The sequence below is a fragment of the Thermobia domestica genome, chromosome 6 (assembly GCF_964235325.1).
Source record: "Thermobia domestica chromosome 6, izTheDome1.hap1.1, whole genome shotgun sequence".
Taxonomy (NCBI): domain Eukaryota; kingdom Metazoa; phylum Arthropoda; class Insecta; order Zygentoma; family Lepismatidae; genus Thermobia; species Thermobia domestica.
In genome coordinates this window covers 266,364,256-266,380,885 of record NC_137459.1, presented here as the reverse complement: position 1 = coordinate 266,380,885, position 16,630 = coordinate 266,364,256, and the positions used below count along the sequence as shown (strand labels likewise).

At 43.0% G+C, this 16,630-nt stretch overlaps 1 pseudogene; it reads left to right on the top strand.

Moving 5' to 3' along the window:
- LOC145688691 (large subunit ribosomal RNA) lies at positions 1 to 1,509 on the top strand (annotated as a pseudogene).
- Positions 1,510 to 16,630: the final 15,121 nt, after the last annotated feature.

Sequence of the window (16,630 nt, the reverse complement as noted above, 5' to 3'; positions counted from 1 at the left end):
AATAAAGTAATTAAAATAATAAAGTAGGTTAATGTTAAAAAAAGGGGGTTAGGGAAATCAAATGACAAGTGATTATATAAATTAATTAATATATAATACAAGTAACAAACTTATTTGTTCTGTAACAAATTATAAAAAAATAATTACTTAATCATGCAATGTTTTTATAGACGATTACTTATTGTAAAATATTGTAATTTTAATTGTTTAATTGTAATTTATTATTTATGTACTTTGAATTGTGTTTGTAGTATTCCTGATTTTTTTTTATTTAGAATTCAATGTAATTTTTAGACTTGACCTGGTCAAGAAATGCGGAATAAAGCTGTTACCAGCCAAATGCCTCGTCATCTAATTAGTGACGCGCATAAATGGATTAACGAGATTCCCACTGTCCCTATCTAATATCTAGCGAAACCACAGCCAAGGGAACGGGCTTGGAAAAATTAGCGGGGAAAGAAGACCCTGTTGAGCTTGACTCTAGTCTGACACTGTAAGGAGACATGAGAGGTGAAGCATAAGTGGGAGACTCTTTACGGGGTCGCCGGTGAAATACCACTACTTTAATCGTTTCCTTACTTACTCGGTGAGGCGGAGCGCGTGCGTCGTTCTCCGTGTTCGGCATACGGTATTCTTGAACAAAGTCTGGCAAGTTTATCTTCTCGGACGATCCGATCCGAGGACACTATCAGCCCGAGAGTTTGACTGAGGCGGTACATCTGTCAAAGAATAACGCAGGTGTCCTAAGGCCAGCTCAGCGAGGACAGAAACCTCGCGTAGAGCAAAAGGGCAAAAGCTGGCTTGATCCCGATGTTCAGTAAGCATAGGGACTGCGAAAGCACCGCCTATCGATTCTTTTGGCTTGGAGAGTATCCAGCAAGAGGTGTCAGAAAAGTTAGCACAGGGATAACTGACTTTTGGCGGCCAAGCGTTCATAGCGACGTCGCTTTTTGATCATTCGATGTCGGCTCTTTCTATCATTGCGAAGCAGAGTTCGCCAATCGTTGGATTGTTCACCCACTAATAGGGAACGTGAGCTGGGTTAAGACCGTCGTGAGACAGGTTAGTTTTACCCTACTGATGCACGATCGTTGCCATAGTAATCCTGCTCAGTACGAGAGGAACCGCAGGTTCGGACAATTGGTTCATCACTCGGTCGAGCGACCGGTGGTGTGACGCTACCATCCGCTGGATTATACCTGAACGCCTCTAAGGTAGAATCCGATCTAGGCAAAACAATGGTAACTGGCGTCCCTCATTTGAAAGTGTATTTACTACGCGAAGCGTAGGGGTAGGCTCGTCCTACTTTACATGACCCATGGTTTGCGGCAGATGTATTGTAAGGACGATATTGATCCCTAGAATCTCTGTCGTGAGTTACAACAAGATGTTCAAGGTTGGGACGTGGAATCCTCTGTAAACGACTTAGATACCTGGCGGGGTATTGTGAACGGTACAGTAGTTGCCACGCTGCGATCTGTTGAGACTTAGCCCTTGCTTGGAGGATTCGTCCTGTCGATTAGACGAGACCTCCGGGGTATCTACGACACCTCAGCTGGTGTACTTTTTTTTATTTTTTTTTCGCTCATAATTGCAGACTTTTTCCTCATAATTGCCGACTTTTACTTTACTTTTTTCGCACTCGCTCACACTTGCCCCTCTTTACATGACTTTTTTCCCATATATAAAAGGGTTAGTAAGGGGAACCATGTCCCCCTCTCCGGCCGCTTTTTAGTGCCGTTCGTTTGATCATTACTCTCACGCGCACGTGTCTGACTGAATTTCATTAGTTTACAATTATGTGGTGATTTTTTTTTCTTAATTTGGTTGTTTACGCTCACAGTTGTGTACTTTCCAGATGAGGTATATATATATATCTTCTTTTCAAAGCGCGACAAGTGTCTCATGTGGAATGTTCCATATGCTCATAATTGCCGACTTTTTTTCAATTGCTCATAATTGCTGACTTTACCTTTTCCCACTCGCTCACACTTGCCGATCTTTACTTCTTTTCACATACATGAAAGTGTTAGCAAGTGGAACATGGGTGTCATGATAAGCAGGGGCTCCTCTATATGACGGCAACTAAGCCATCCATCACTGACAAGGTTTACCTTCTCGCTCCCGTAAAAATTAAGCGTGCACGCACTGGTTTAATTGACGGTAACTGCACCCTCCATCACCGCCACAATTTACCGTATGCTTTCTTTTGTTGAATTTCATTAGTTTACAGTTATGTGCTGATTTCTTAATTTGGTTGTTTTTGCTCACAGTTGTGTACTTTCCTGATGAGGTATAAATATATATATCTTCTCTTGAGAGTGCAACAAGTGTCTTATGTGGAATGTTCCATATGTTCATAATTCCCGACTTTACCTTTTCCCACTCGCTCACACTTGTCGATCTATACTTCTTTTCAAATACACGAAAGTGTTAGCAAGTGGAACATGGGTCTCACGATAGACAGGGGTTTCTCTATATGACGGCAACTAAGCCATCCATCACCGACATGGTTTACCTTCTCGCTCCCGTTAAATTTAAGCGTGGACGGACTTGTTTACATGACGGTAACTGCGCCCTCCATCACCGCCACAATTTACCGTATGCTTTCTTTTGTTGAACTTCATTAGGTTACACTTATGTGGTGGTTTCGTTTTAAATTTGGTTGTTTTAGATCACAGTTGTGTGCCTTCTATCGACTCAAATTTCCACACGATGTGTGTATCTTCTCGTGAGAGTACAACAAAGGTCTTATCACAACGTTTTCTTTCTAATTTTTACCACATATTTTTAAGTATGATAATGGTTTATTTATTTATTTTTTGAACTTCACAGCCCTGTATTTCAATTTGGAATTTTTACCTACCTCGTCATTCATTTGCTGTGTTCTTCCCTTAGAAGTATTTAATTTTTATTAAATTATTTGTTTGTTTAATCTCGTTGAGAAAAATTCGTGTTCACAGAAACAAATTCTTCTTTCACTACCGAGGTGGCACACGCCAACACCGCGTTTTATCGGATTTCTGCCGTTCCTTCCCATATACTTTGCTGTTGTTATAGTGTGCACGAAGTCCCTTGAAATTTTAACCTATCTGCCACGATTATGCACCGGACCAAAGAGATGCAATAAACCTATCTTTTCTTTCGGGGGGGGGGGGGGGAGCTGGGTTTGTGAGAAAAACCATGGATTTTTTTTTATATATATTCCGTGTCACTGCGGTTAAATATATATTCTTTACATATTTCTTTACATAGTGCTTTGCCATGGTTTGGGTTGAAATTTCACTTTTGTAGTGAGAACAGTTTTGTTAGAAACGTGATTTGCAATAACAACAATTTCAAACGTTAGCGAAAAGTAAAAATAATTGAATTTGTATTATTTCTGTATCAGCCACCTCGTGGCTAAGCCGTTAATATATGCGCTTCTGGCGTAAGGGATCCAAGTTTTATTCCGCCAAACAGCCTGGGTGGTTCGCCTCCCGTATTAAGCCAAATTTCAACTTTCTTGCAAAAATTTATTATTATTATTATTATTATAATTATTATTATTATTATTATTTTAAAAATGAAATGAAATGAAATCTTTATGATTTACGTCCCACAGTTATGGTGGGATCAAGGTACACCTCATGTAGAAATTGCACTATTCTGGTTTGAATAGTTTCGTTAAAATATTGGGAGAACGTAATTCAGAAAAAAACATAACCACAAGTGTGAGCGAAATATAAAAGTTTTCCAATTTACTTTCTTACTCTGTTATTGCTCACCCATTGGCACAGAATAGTATCTGGTTAAGTGACATTTATGTTGCTTTACTTCTTACCGCATTTTTTAAACCTTATAAATTGTGACGGCAAGTGTGAGCATTTTGACGGCAACTGTAAGCATGTTGACGGCAACTATGAGCCTTATCTGCGCAAATATGAGAGTACTAATATTATACATATTCCAATGCACAGTGTTTAGGGACAGGTAGGCTGGTAATGTCACTAATCTATGCTCAATTTTTTCGTCAAGATAGTGGAAAAACAGAATCTGGGATGACCGTCATTCCGAATGTGAAGGAATAAATAGCAGTGTTGTTGTTTGCTCTCTCCCTACATCATTGTTCATAAATTGAAGCTGGAATGGATATTACTGATTTCTTTTCATTATTTCTATGTTTATCTCCCCCCCACACATCTTCATTTCCAATAAACCTCGTTTTAGCCGGAAAATTCTCATTTCTCCGCTACATTTTAAACTGTAATAAGTTTTTTTTATTTATTATTATTATTATTATTATTATTAATTTTATTATTATTATTATTATTTTTGTAAATGTGAATATAAAAATTAATAATAAAATACTCCGATATACTGTGTTTTCATACATTCCGTGTAGAAATATTACTATTCTAGTTTTATTGGTTTTTCTATCCGTAGTGGAAAAAAAAAATGATTTCAATTTCTCATCTATCCTTGCAGGTAGCGTTCAAAGCCCTTGACGGCCAGTGTGGTCTGTGCTTGCAGTAGAATTTTAAACCTTCTGCACCAATTTGAAGTATATTTTCCTTCATAAAATTGGAGTTACTACAATTCTTTATATCAACTCCCATGCACAGTATTTTCATACACTTTCTGTGCAAATTGCATTATTCTGGTTTGAATAATTTCCCAAAAATAGTGTAGAAACGTAATTTGAAACAAGCTTGACCACAAGGGTGAGCGAAATGTAATAGTATTCCAATTTACATTCTCACTCTCTTATAGTTCACCGATTGACGCAGAATAGTATATAGTTAAATAAATTTTATATTGTTTTCCTTTTTATCAATATTTTTCCTCGTCTCACCTTCCACCACAGTATCCACACATCTTTGCGGCAATCGAAACCTGTCTTCGCCGACAAAATTTTAACCCTCCGGTAAAAGAGAATCTGAATTTTCTCTGTTAGTAATTTGTATATACAAACTGTTTGTACGTTGTCGCATGTACTGTGTTTAAGTACGTCTTGTGTAGAACTTCCACAATTCTAGCTTCTACGGTATCTTTACAATTGAGAAAGAACATGATTTTGTGTTCTCCTCTACACCTGCCGGCTGCGTTCGCAGTTTTCGACGGTCAGTGTGGCCTCTGTTTGCCGTCAAGTGTTCAACATTCTGTAACATGTTAAAGTTTTATATAAAGGGTGGGCCATTTTAATTAGTCCACGGAAATATATGAAAAATGATAAAACATAGAAGAATTTTTTGAAATACACGTTATATATTGCTAAGGGGGAAAACAAATTCCGCCAAAAGTACCCCTCCCCGCCCCCCGTAAATTGGGGTAACGGGGGGTAACTTTGAAATGTCAAATGGGAACATGGGTCGAGTAATACCTCGTTCGAAAGGTCTTGGAAAACTAAGTAACGCTGTACCAAAAGATGTTTCATATTGTGCACCAGTTTCAAAATGGCCGCCATGATATGGTTCGGAAACTCCAGTACACATAGTATGGAAACCATGGAAGGTAAATGAATGGAACAAAATTGAAATACGTAAATATCATAGGGCATATCGAATGATGTAATCCCTGTGATCCCAGTGGCCTCCCTGAAGGGGTCTTGTGGGCTAACTTCAAAATTTCAATGTCCGACCGGACAACGGTTCGGGCGTACGCTTGACCTACCCAATGCTGTTTGGAAGGCAGACTTCATGCATAGAGAATTGGTGCACTAAGTTAACGCGGATGGGCACAGTTACATTTTGATTAACTATTAGCATTCATGTCATATTGTGAGCTTGAGGGACGAAACGGTGTGTACGTATATCTGCGAAATGCTTTCTGAATAGCCAGCACGCATTGCATAAAAGTTTCTCTTTTTTTTAGTCACTACAGCGTCATCCTTACAAACAAATGTTTCAACCACACCATACCTATTTGTAATGTTAGCCTTAATTTACGAATTAAAGTAGAGTTCTCGTTTGAACTTTCACTTTACTTTCCACCCTACTCGCATACAGAGCGCAGGAAGAGATTATTTTGCAGGACTTGGATTTCTCTCTATACATTATGGCAATTTTACTCTAATATTTTTTATCTCTGTTGTATTATTCTCGAGCCTTGGAACGCCTCCGTGGTTTTCCTATTTAATTTTCGTTATTTTCATTTATGTCTAACCGTATTCATACTATGGGCACTAGACGTTTTCTTAGACAAAATCACCATGTCTTTGCGATCATTTTGAAAAAGGTGTCTCATGTCAAAATTTTCTTGCAGAAGCTGTTTGATATTAATTTGTCTATGTAACGTGATGTTACTCGCTTCAAGCTGCTATTTGAAATTTTCAAGTTGGCCCCGGATACCTTTCAGTTGGCCCTTGGAGTCACCCCGACAACACCTCTCGATGTGACTTACGTCAGTTAGCTACTCCAGTTTTTTTTTATTTATCTCCAATCGCTTTCATACTACGGGTACTAAACCTTTTCTCTGACACGGATACTATGTTTCGGCGGCCTTTTGAGAACACTGCCATTTCACATCAATCGTTTTCTCCTGCAATATGTTAGATTTTGCAAGATTTATCGAACGATGTACCACTCGACTCATGTTACTATTTGCAATTTTGAAGTTAGCCCCCAAGACCCCTTTAGGGAGGCCACTGGGATCACAGGGACCACACCGTTCGATATGCCCTATGATATTTACGTATTTCAATTTTGTTCCATTCATTTACCTTCCATGGTTTTCACACTACGGGTACTGGAGTTTCCGAACCATATTACGGCGGCCATTTTGAAACCGGTGCACAATATGGAACATCTTTTGGTACAGCGTTACTTAGTTTTCTAAGACCTTTCGAACGAGGTATTACTCGACCCATGTTCCTATTCGACATTTCAAAGTTACCCCCCATTACTCCCATTTAGGGAGGCGGAGCGGGGTACTTTTGGCGGAGTTGGGTTTCCCCCTTAGCAATATATAACGTGTACTTGAAACATTTCTTCTATGTTTTATAATTTTTCATATATTTCCGTGGATTAATTAAAATGGTCCACCCTGTATATATGGCGATACAACAATTCTTTTTACGAACTTCCCTGTAAAGTATGTAGGTTCACGTCTTGCAGAAATTGCATTAATCTGGTACGAATAGTTTTCTTTAAATAGTGCAAAAACTTAATTTGGAATAAAAATGAACACAAGTGTGAGCAAAATGTGAAATTCTTCTTATTTACTTTCTTACTCTATTATAGCTCGCTCATTGAAACAGAAAACTATATGGTGAAATAAAATTTATGATGTTTTTGTATGTTTTTGTTTTTATCACTATTTTTCTTCTTTTCATTTTCCCTCACAATGTCCGCACATCTTGGCGGACAGCAAAGCCTGTCTTGCCGAACAAAATTTGCGGTGCTGCTCACAAAATACCTACGTTTGAAAAGATATATCATGTCTAGAGCAGGTATCGTAAGCAGGTGGAGTGTAGGTTTCGCACTGCCCTACCCAAGGTTCGTGTGCGTGGGAGCACTGAGCGATTTTGCTTAAACCTATCTTTAGAAGGAGCAGTACTTGATTGGGTGTGGGTTTCGCACCGCCCAATCTGGTGAATCCTTTGAAGGGAGGCGAGACTTCAGCACGCTATCCACGTCCTCGTCGGTTCTCCTGGGCAACAGCTGTAAGGCCACAGCTGGCAAAGTGATAGCGTCCCAAGTTGGGATATTTAGTTGTAGATAGGGGGAATCTATCCACAAAAGAGGGAAGGCCTAGCAAGTCAAGGATGGCACCCTCAAAGGGGAAGCCGGAGGAGAAGGGGAGGAAGACCCGAGCCACTGGCAAGGAGTCTCCCAAACCAAACCCGAAGGTGAACCCGGCTGCCAACGAAAGTGGCAGCACAAGTGCTCCAAGGAAAGAAAACTTGGAGAGCAAGCCAATGGCTACAAGGCAGCCACCGGGCAGGCAACCCGAGCAGCCTCTCAATGACAGCAATGTCAGCGAGAGTGGCTCGGAGGTAAGCACTTCATCGTCGGGTTCTGAACCGGAGGAAGTGGAAAGTGTACCTAACACCCACCGTCTGCTCATGGAGAGCGCGAAGTTTTGGGATTCCACTCTCAAGGTGGGAGAACGAGTAACTGAGAAGGCCATGCGTCGCCTAAAGGACAGGCTGATTCAATGGGCCATTGAACGGGGCAGGCTCCTGGGTAAGATCGAGCAACTGCAGGTCATGAACCAGGAGCTAACGCTCAAATTGGTTACTCAACCAAAGGAGAGCCAACCTCAACCTGTGTCTTTTGCACAGGTTGCTGCCAGGGCTGTCTCAAACGTGCAGGGACAGACCGCGAGGGCAAAACCAGTGGCGCAGCCGCGAAATGAGGTATTCATCAAGCCAAAAGCTGATGAAACCCCCAAGGACATCAGGAAGACCCTTACGCAGGTACTTAATCCTGCGAAGGATGCAATTAAGAACAGGGCGGTGAGGAACGCAGGTAACAGCGTGGTCATTGAGACTGAATCGGCGTCAGACCTGAAAAAAATCCAGGACAATCAAGAACTCTCGGCGAAGCTTAGGGTTGAGCTTCCGAAAAAACGGGATCCACTGGTCATCATTTATGATGTACCGGAGGGCAAAAATTGCGAGGAACTCATTGAAGAGGTGCACAGCCAGAACTTCGGTGATGACTTGCCCCTCTCTGAGTTTAAAAAGAACTTCAGGCCGAGGTTCAATGCTGGACCGAAGGGAAAGCCAACAGCTCATCACGTGGTCGAGGTCTCGGCCAAAATGCGGAATCACCTGCTGGTCCGAAAGCGCATCTTTATGGGTTTTCAGTCCATGGCTGTCAATGATTTCCTTGTCGTGCCTCAGTGCTATAAGTGTCGGGACCTAGGTCACGTCACTAGGCACTGTAGGTCGGAGCAGGTATGCTCCCATTGCGGTGTCAAAGACCAAAAAAAGGAAGCATGTCCTCGCAAGGACCGTGAAGCCACTTGCATCCCATTTAAGAGGCGTAAGCGAACTTGCTCCGGGAAAGACAAGGATTGCGCCACGTACAAAGTCCTGTTGGAAAGGATAGTCGATCACACCGACTATGGGCTGTAATTTGGCTAATACGGCAACACAACTGGTAAATCGAGTGGTCGGAGCACGTAATACCTACAAGGTATTACAAATGAACGTAATGCGATCCAGAACAGTTATGTATGAGGTCCGCAAACTCGCGGAAGACATGTCGCTAGACATCGTCGCTCTGCAAGAACCCTATTCAGTGAATGGGAAATTATCGGCCTTGCCTCTCACGGCACAGGTAGCGATAAAAGGACAACAGCCAAAAGCTGCACTCGTACTGCTGAACCGGAGTCTTCGGATGACGGTGGTCTCACAATTGTCGGATGAGCACACTATCTGCGCTGAGGTGCAGAGCCCGCAAGGGACGATTATTCTAGTGTGCATGTACTTTCAGTTTAGCCATCCCATTGAACCGTTCCTAGACAGGGTGCGGGAGATACTAGTTGTATTTCCCAGAAGGCAGGTGGTCATCATGTCTGATGCCAATGCCAAGTCTCCCCTCTGGCACTCTCGAGTGCTGGACAACAGGGGGGAATTGGTAGAAGAGCTCATCCATGAGTTTCGGCTGACTGTGGCAAACAGACCTAGTCATGTTCCCACCTACTCAAATAGAGTAGGAGCTAATGGAAACATTGACATTACCCTAGTCAACGAACCGGCTATCGGCGTGGTACAGGACTGGAAGGTGCATGATGCTGTCACGCATAGCGACCACAATGTGGTTACTTTCGCACTGCCAATTGAAAGGAATGGAGTCCAAGGGACAGAAGTTCCTGAGAGATCCAGCACATCCCTAAGCAACTCCCAATTGAGGAGCCTAGGGTTGTATTTTGGTCTGACTCACGTCATGGGCCCCACGGTAGACAAGTCAGCTCGCAGACTACGAGAAGCCATTGTGAATGCTATTGAACGCAGCCAGCAGCCACCTCACTCGCTGGGTATAGCATCCATGCCCTACTGGACGCGACGCCTTTCAAGGCTACAAGCGACCAGCAGAAGGGAGAGGAAGCGGTACCAGTCTGCACCAGACCCGGACGTCCGACGGGACAGACTAGCAAGGTATAGGGCGGCGGAGAGGATCTTTGAAAAGGCTCTCAACGTTGCAAGGGCTGCCTCATGGGAGAATTACGTCCAGAGCAATCTGGAAACGGATCCCTGGGGTGTACCTTATAAAATTGTCAGCAAAAAGATTCGAGCACCGGAGGTCATGCAAACCCTCCAAAAAAGTGCTAAGGCGCTCACGGAGGGAGGGCAGGAAACGGGGGAATTGCTGCTCAAGGTCCTCCTCCCGGATGACAATCCTGAGGAGGATAATGCAGATTAAAGAAGGATGCGCGATGAAGCCAACAACGACTATGACGCCGAGGAGGAGATTCCCATGTTCTCGGAGGCAGAAGTGAAGGAGGCAATCTCAGGACTGCGGTCCGGAAGGGCTGCAGGACCAGACGGGATAAGGCCCGAAGTTGTAAAGCAATGTTCAAATGAACTTGCTGGCCCGCTGACAACCTTATACAATGTATGTTTGGAACAGAGGAGAGTGCCTGCTATCTGGAAAAATGCAGAAATGGTAGTATTCAGTAAGGGCGAGGATAAGGATCCTCAAGATCCTAAATCGTACAGGCCAATTTCCCTATTAAATGTACTTGGAAAAGTGCAAGAAAAGTTGCTTATCCGGAGGTTGACTCTGCACCGCCAGAGAACTGGGATGGTTGCCAATCAGTACGGTTTCTGACCTCGGAAATCAACTGAGGACGCAATAAACCATGCGCTCAGGGTGATCAAGGAGTCTCCAGCGAAATATACCATAGGTATATTCGTTGACATTTATGGGGCCTTCGATAATCTCTGGTGGCCAACCCTCTTCGGGCGCCTCAGGGAGATGCGTTGCCCTAAGAACTTGTATGAGATGTTCCGAGATTACTGCAGGAACATGAACACATGGTTCCAGATCGGAGATGTGTGCATCTCCAAAACCTGCACCAAGGGCTGTCCCCAGGGATCTGTGTGCGGACCAGCATTCTGGGACGTAGCGACTGAACCACTCCTAACGGAGATTCTAGGAATGCCAGAGACTATTGATCTCGTGGCGTTCGCGGATGACTTGCTCGTACTCACGGGGGGAGACTCCCGCAGAGATATAGAGGCAAAGGGAAATGCTATTTTAGCAAGACTCGATGCCTGGTGTTGCAGGAATAAGTTGACTGTTTCAGTCAACAAGACGGTCTATATGCTATTTGGGGAAAGGCTCCTCCGGGATCCAATCCTCAAGCTCGGCAGACAGACCATCAAGAGAGTTAAACAAACAAAATACCTCGGAGTGATTCTAGATGAATCACTCAACATGCAGAAGCATATTGAGTATTCCTGCAACCGAGCAAGTAGCATAGCACAGAGGATCCTCACTCTAGGAGGAAGGAAGTTCCAACTCCAACCCGGCCATGTCAAAGTGTACAATGACAGCTTGTGGACCGCGGTGCTGGCATATTGCGCTAGCGCCTGGGCACATCGGCTTGTCGTGCGCGATGGCAACATCCTAAAGGTGAACAGAGTGCTACGCTCGATCTTTATACGATTGAGTGGAGCATATTGGACGACCCCCGGGAACGCACTGTATGCAATACTGGGAATAGTCCCTGTGCATCTGAGGATACTCGAACGAGCTGCTAACTACTGGATTAGGAAAAATCTTCCCGAGAAGACAGTGGATATACTCGGCCGTTTGTGCCTAGCCAAGGCAGAGACTAAAGCCCGGGTAGTGAGCAGCTGGCAGGCGGAATGGGATGATTCCGAAAAAGGAAGGAGAACCCATGACGTGCTCCCGGACGTGGCAGAAAGGCTGCAAATGGGATATATGCGCCCAGGGAAAGGCCTTGTACATTTTGTAACAGGACACGGTCCGTACAATGCTAAGCTTCATCAATTCGGCTTGGCTAGAGCGCCACAGTGTGAGTGTGGGCGTGCCCCGGGCACCCCCGAACATACTGTCTTTGAGTGCGCGCTTGTTCAGCAGGTTCAACCGGCTGAGCGAGCAAGGTTGTTGCATACACCGCTGAGGGACGCATTGCGTTCTGAAGCGTTATGTGGCGACTTGGGAAGGCTCACCACCGCAGTGTCTTCCTTCTATAAGGAACGATACTGCGAGCTTCTCAGAGAGAGGCGTGGAATTCTCCCACAGGAACACAATGGAATTAACGAGCGTCTGCAGCAGGAGTAAAACCTTGTAAATAGTGTAAATATCGTGTACCAAACGAACTCCAACTCGGAGGGATCCGGATGACGAGCTCCTATGCACGGCAGACAACTGACAAGGAATGCTTGCATTCCGCTGAGGAAATGACTACCCGAGTCTTCTTCCTCCCCCAAAACCCTGCCAGGGGATGAGGGATTCCTATGGGTCTCCCGCTGACTCCCAAATTGGAAACTAACGCGTCCCGTTGGGTCTGGTAGCGTACGTGGTACCTCAACACGGTAAAAAGTGAGGTAGCCCTCTGGGCGACCCTACCGGGGAAGAACAGCGGTCAAGGTCCTTCTCCCAAACGGCGACCTACACGTGCTGTTGGGTCCGGGAAGAGATACAGAGTATCTCAGCGTGTACGTAGTACCTCAACACGTTAAAGAGATCGTATTGCTTGGACGATCCTACCGGGAGGGGAGAGTCGGATTCCTGCCTGCAGAAGAACCAAACGGAAATGGGAAAGGTCCAATCCCAGATATCTGGGCAACGGTACTAATTCCACGAAAGGGAGGTAACCCTGCAGGATATGGGCCGGCTCCAAACTCGAATGGTGACTTACACGTACCATTGGATCCGGGATGAGATGCATAGCATCTCGACGTGTGTGTGGTACCTCTACACACGGCGGTTGCCAGTTCATCGATAGAGGTAGGCAGGGCCGGGACTCAAGCCCCGTCGGGCATTTGCCTGGGGTTCCCGGATTGGGTTGGACTCTGCCGGTTTGTGGTCATACCGTGGGATTCGGTAGCACATGGGAACCAATCCTAGGGATCTGGGTAACGGTGAACATGTGCGGAAGGTGAGCTCCATTTATAATGCTCGGGCACCATGCCTGCAGAGTATGGTAGGGCCTGACTCGCTAGCAGGACCGCCTCTACCAGTAGGTCAATTGGTAGGCACTCAGGACTAAGATCTGGCCGCGCAGTGGGCGTATCCCACTACCTCAGTGAATGGGGGTTACACACTTAGGTGTTAAGGTTAGGGGACAAATCTTAACGGTGCACTTGTGCACGAGGACATAAGTCCAAACATGCGCAACCACGGGCGGGGTGCATTACATTCTTGCGGAACCCGTCCATTAAATAGACCGAACGGTCGCGGGCATGCTCCCCATGCATGCAATTAAGCGTTGCGTAGTAGACCACTAGCTAACAATGTATCTGTGAATTAACAACGATATGTTATTCGGTTTATCGACATTCACATTCCAACATATCTGTCATCAGTCACTTAGCTCATCCCTTAAGTACATGCAAAAAATAGGTCCTAATTTTCATGCTCGTTTACACGAATATTCAGTTTATTTCATATTACGGAATTCCATGGAACGCTCCTTTGTAAAAAAAAAAAAAAAAAAAAAAAAAAAAAAAAAAACCTCCAGGTTTTGATTCCGCTGACAGCGTTCAATTTCAACTTTAGGCTGGATTTTGAGCTCTCATGGCGATAAGCGGTTAAAGTTTTCCATGGGAGATACGTGTTCAACTTTGGGCATATTGACGGAAATGATGAACCATTATGTTGGCACCTATGAGACTTTAGTCCGCAATTATGAACGAAAAGTCGGCAACTATGAGCGCTCTGACGGCAACTGTGAGCCCTGTGTCGGCAATTATGAACAAAAAGTCGGCAACTATGAGCATCATGCAAGCGAGTGTGAGCACTTTGAAAGCACCTGTGAACATTCTGAAGCCAACTGTGAGTATTTTCAAGATAAGCATGAGAAATTATGTTTTCAATTGTTAGCCCTATATCCGCAAATATGAACGAAAAGTCGGCAACTATGAGCGTTTTGACAGCAACTGTGAGCCATAGGTCGGCTACTATGAACGAATAGTCGGCAACTATGAACACTTTATTGGTAAATGTGAGTATTCTGACGGCTTGTGTGAGGAATCTGACGACAACTGTGAGCCTTTTGACACCAACCATGAACCATTTAATTTACACTATCAGCCGTATATTTGATATTATGAATGAAAAGTAGGCAGCTATGAGCCATGTGACAGCGAGTTCTAGCAATTTCATCTTTAGTGTGAAAATTCTCAAGGCAACTTAGAGTATTTGGAGGGTAAACATAAACCAGTATGTCGGCAACTTCCACCCCAATGTCCGCAATTATGAACGAAAAGTCGGCAACTATGATCGTTTTGACGGCAAGTGTGAGGATTTTGACGGCTAGTGTGATCCTTCTCATGGTAACTGTGAGCTCTATGTCCGCAATTATGAACGAATTGTGGGCAACTAAGAGCATTTTGACGGCTTGTGTGAGGATCCTCATGGCAAGTTTGAGCATTTTGATCCGATGATTCCTTCCACCTACTTCGACAAAAAAAATGTTTCCGTACATTCTGGGTAGAGATTTCTCTTCTCTAGTTTCACTAGTTTTCTTTCTGTAGAGAAAGAAAAAGAAGAAAAAGAAAAAATGGAAAGAAAGAAAAAAATGAAAGAAAAGAAAAAAGATATGAAATTATGTACTCTCACGGGCGGTGTTGACGTTAAGCGTGGGCTCTGTTTGCCGTCAAATTTTCAACTTTCTACAACAATTCAGAGTATCTTTTCGTTTAGAAAAGTGCAGATACAATAATTCCTTACACGTACTCAAACGCACAATATCCAGGTACACTTCTTGTAGAAATTGCACTTCTCAGTTTTGAATAGTTTCCTTACAGTAGTGCAAAAGCTTAGTTTCGAATAAAAATGACCTCAAGTGTGTGCGAAATATAAATTTACTCTAATTTACTTTCATGTTCTATTATTGTTCACCCATTGAAAGAGTAAAGTATATGATTAAATAAAATTTATGTTTTTTTTTTTTCGCTTATCACCATTTTTCTTCTTTCCGCTTTTCCGCACAATGTCAACACATCTTCGTGCACAGCTACACCTATCTTCGTCCAAAACTTTTCAAACCTTCGGTAAAAGACAAACTCAAGTTTCTTTTGGTTAGCTTGTGGCTTCGCCCACAAAGCCCCTCCTTTTGAAGGTATTTCGGTCTTGCACCTCTTATTCTCACAATTCTAAGGAATTTCAAGTTTACTTTACTATTTCAACTAATTAAAAGATAAGATTTTGGATCCCAAGAAAACGCCTATTTAAATAACATGGGGATTTCTTCATCACCCTTTAGACCCCTTAAACATTAAAAATATTCACTTTTGGCAATTTTGCTGTAGCTTAGTCTCGAAAGCCTACAATCATGCTAAATTTCATCATTCCAATCCTGCCAAAATTAACCGAACATTTTGGCGTGCAGAAGACGTACCATATAAATGACATGAGAAGGACTTTTCAATTCCCAATAAAACCACTCTAAAGTTGAAAATTTTTACTTTGTACTGATTTACTTAGGTAACGCTAACGAAAACGTACAAGAATACCGAATTTCTCGTTTGTGTTCCAATTACAAGTAACTAAACTTTGAGATCACAAGTCCAAATAAAGGCCCATTTAAATAACATGGGGAATTTCTTCATTTCCTCTTTAGACCTCTTAAAAGTTAAAAATATTCACTTTTGGCAATCTTCCTGTCGGTTAGTCCCCACAATCTACAATCATGTCGAAATTAGTCATTGTAGCCCTACAGGAAGTGCCCGATAATTTTGGGATGTCAAAAGTGTTTCATAAAAATAACATGGGAAATGTTTTTGAGTTCCGCATAAAACCACTCTCAACTTGGAAATAAATATTATATATATATATATATATATATATATATATATATATATATATATATATATATATATATATTTAAATCCCTCTACCAATATAGAGACCGTTATAAAACGTATCCTTTTTGCAACCGGTAGAACGGCTGGAGTATAGAAATTTTTTTTTGGATATATCGTCTCTAGACATTGAGGATGACACCGTAGTCAACTTTTTTCTTCAAAATTGATGTATTTCTGCCTGTTCCCAAACTGGCGTTATTCTGGGGACAATTCACTCAAGTACCACTTCGGAGTCCAGTATAGATGCTTTTTTGCGTTCAGTTTGAGGCAATTTCTGCGACCATTCAAGCAGAAGTACCAACGTTTGCTTGGGCGTCCAATTAGCCTTACAATGAAGCAGACTTCCGGCGAAGCTGTGTATAGATGCTTTACGCACCTCTAGGTATGGTAGCAGATATGTATGTATTTATTTGATGGAGAGACGAGTTCTTTATTCTGTTCTTCAGCTTTTTACTATATATAAGGAGTATCAGACCACCCGTCCCAGGCACTTTTCTCGCCTCGTAGTGCACGTAGACACTTCAAACAAAAAATGAACTACCAAATCGTATGTGAAGAATCAAACTGTGATTCTTTCATATTCAGTGGCGTAGCGAGAATACTTCCGCGGGGAATGAACTCCAAAATTTTAAATGGAGA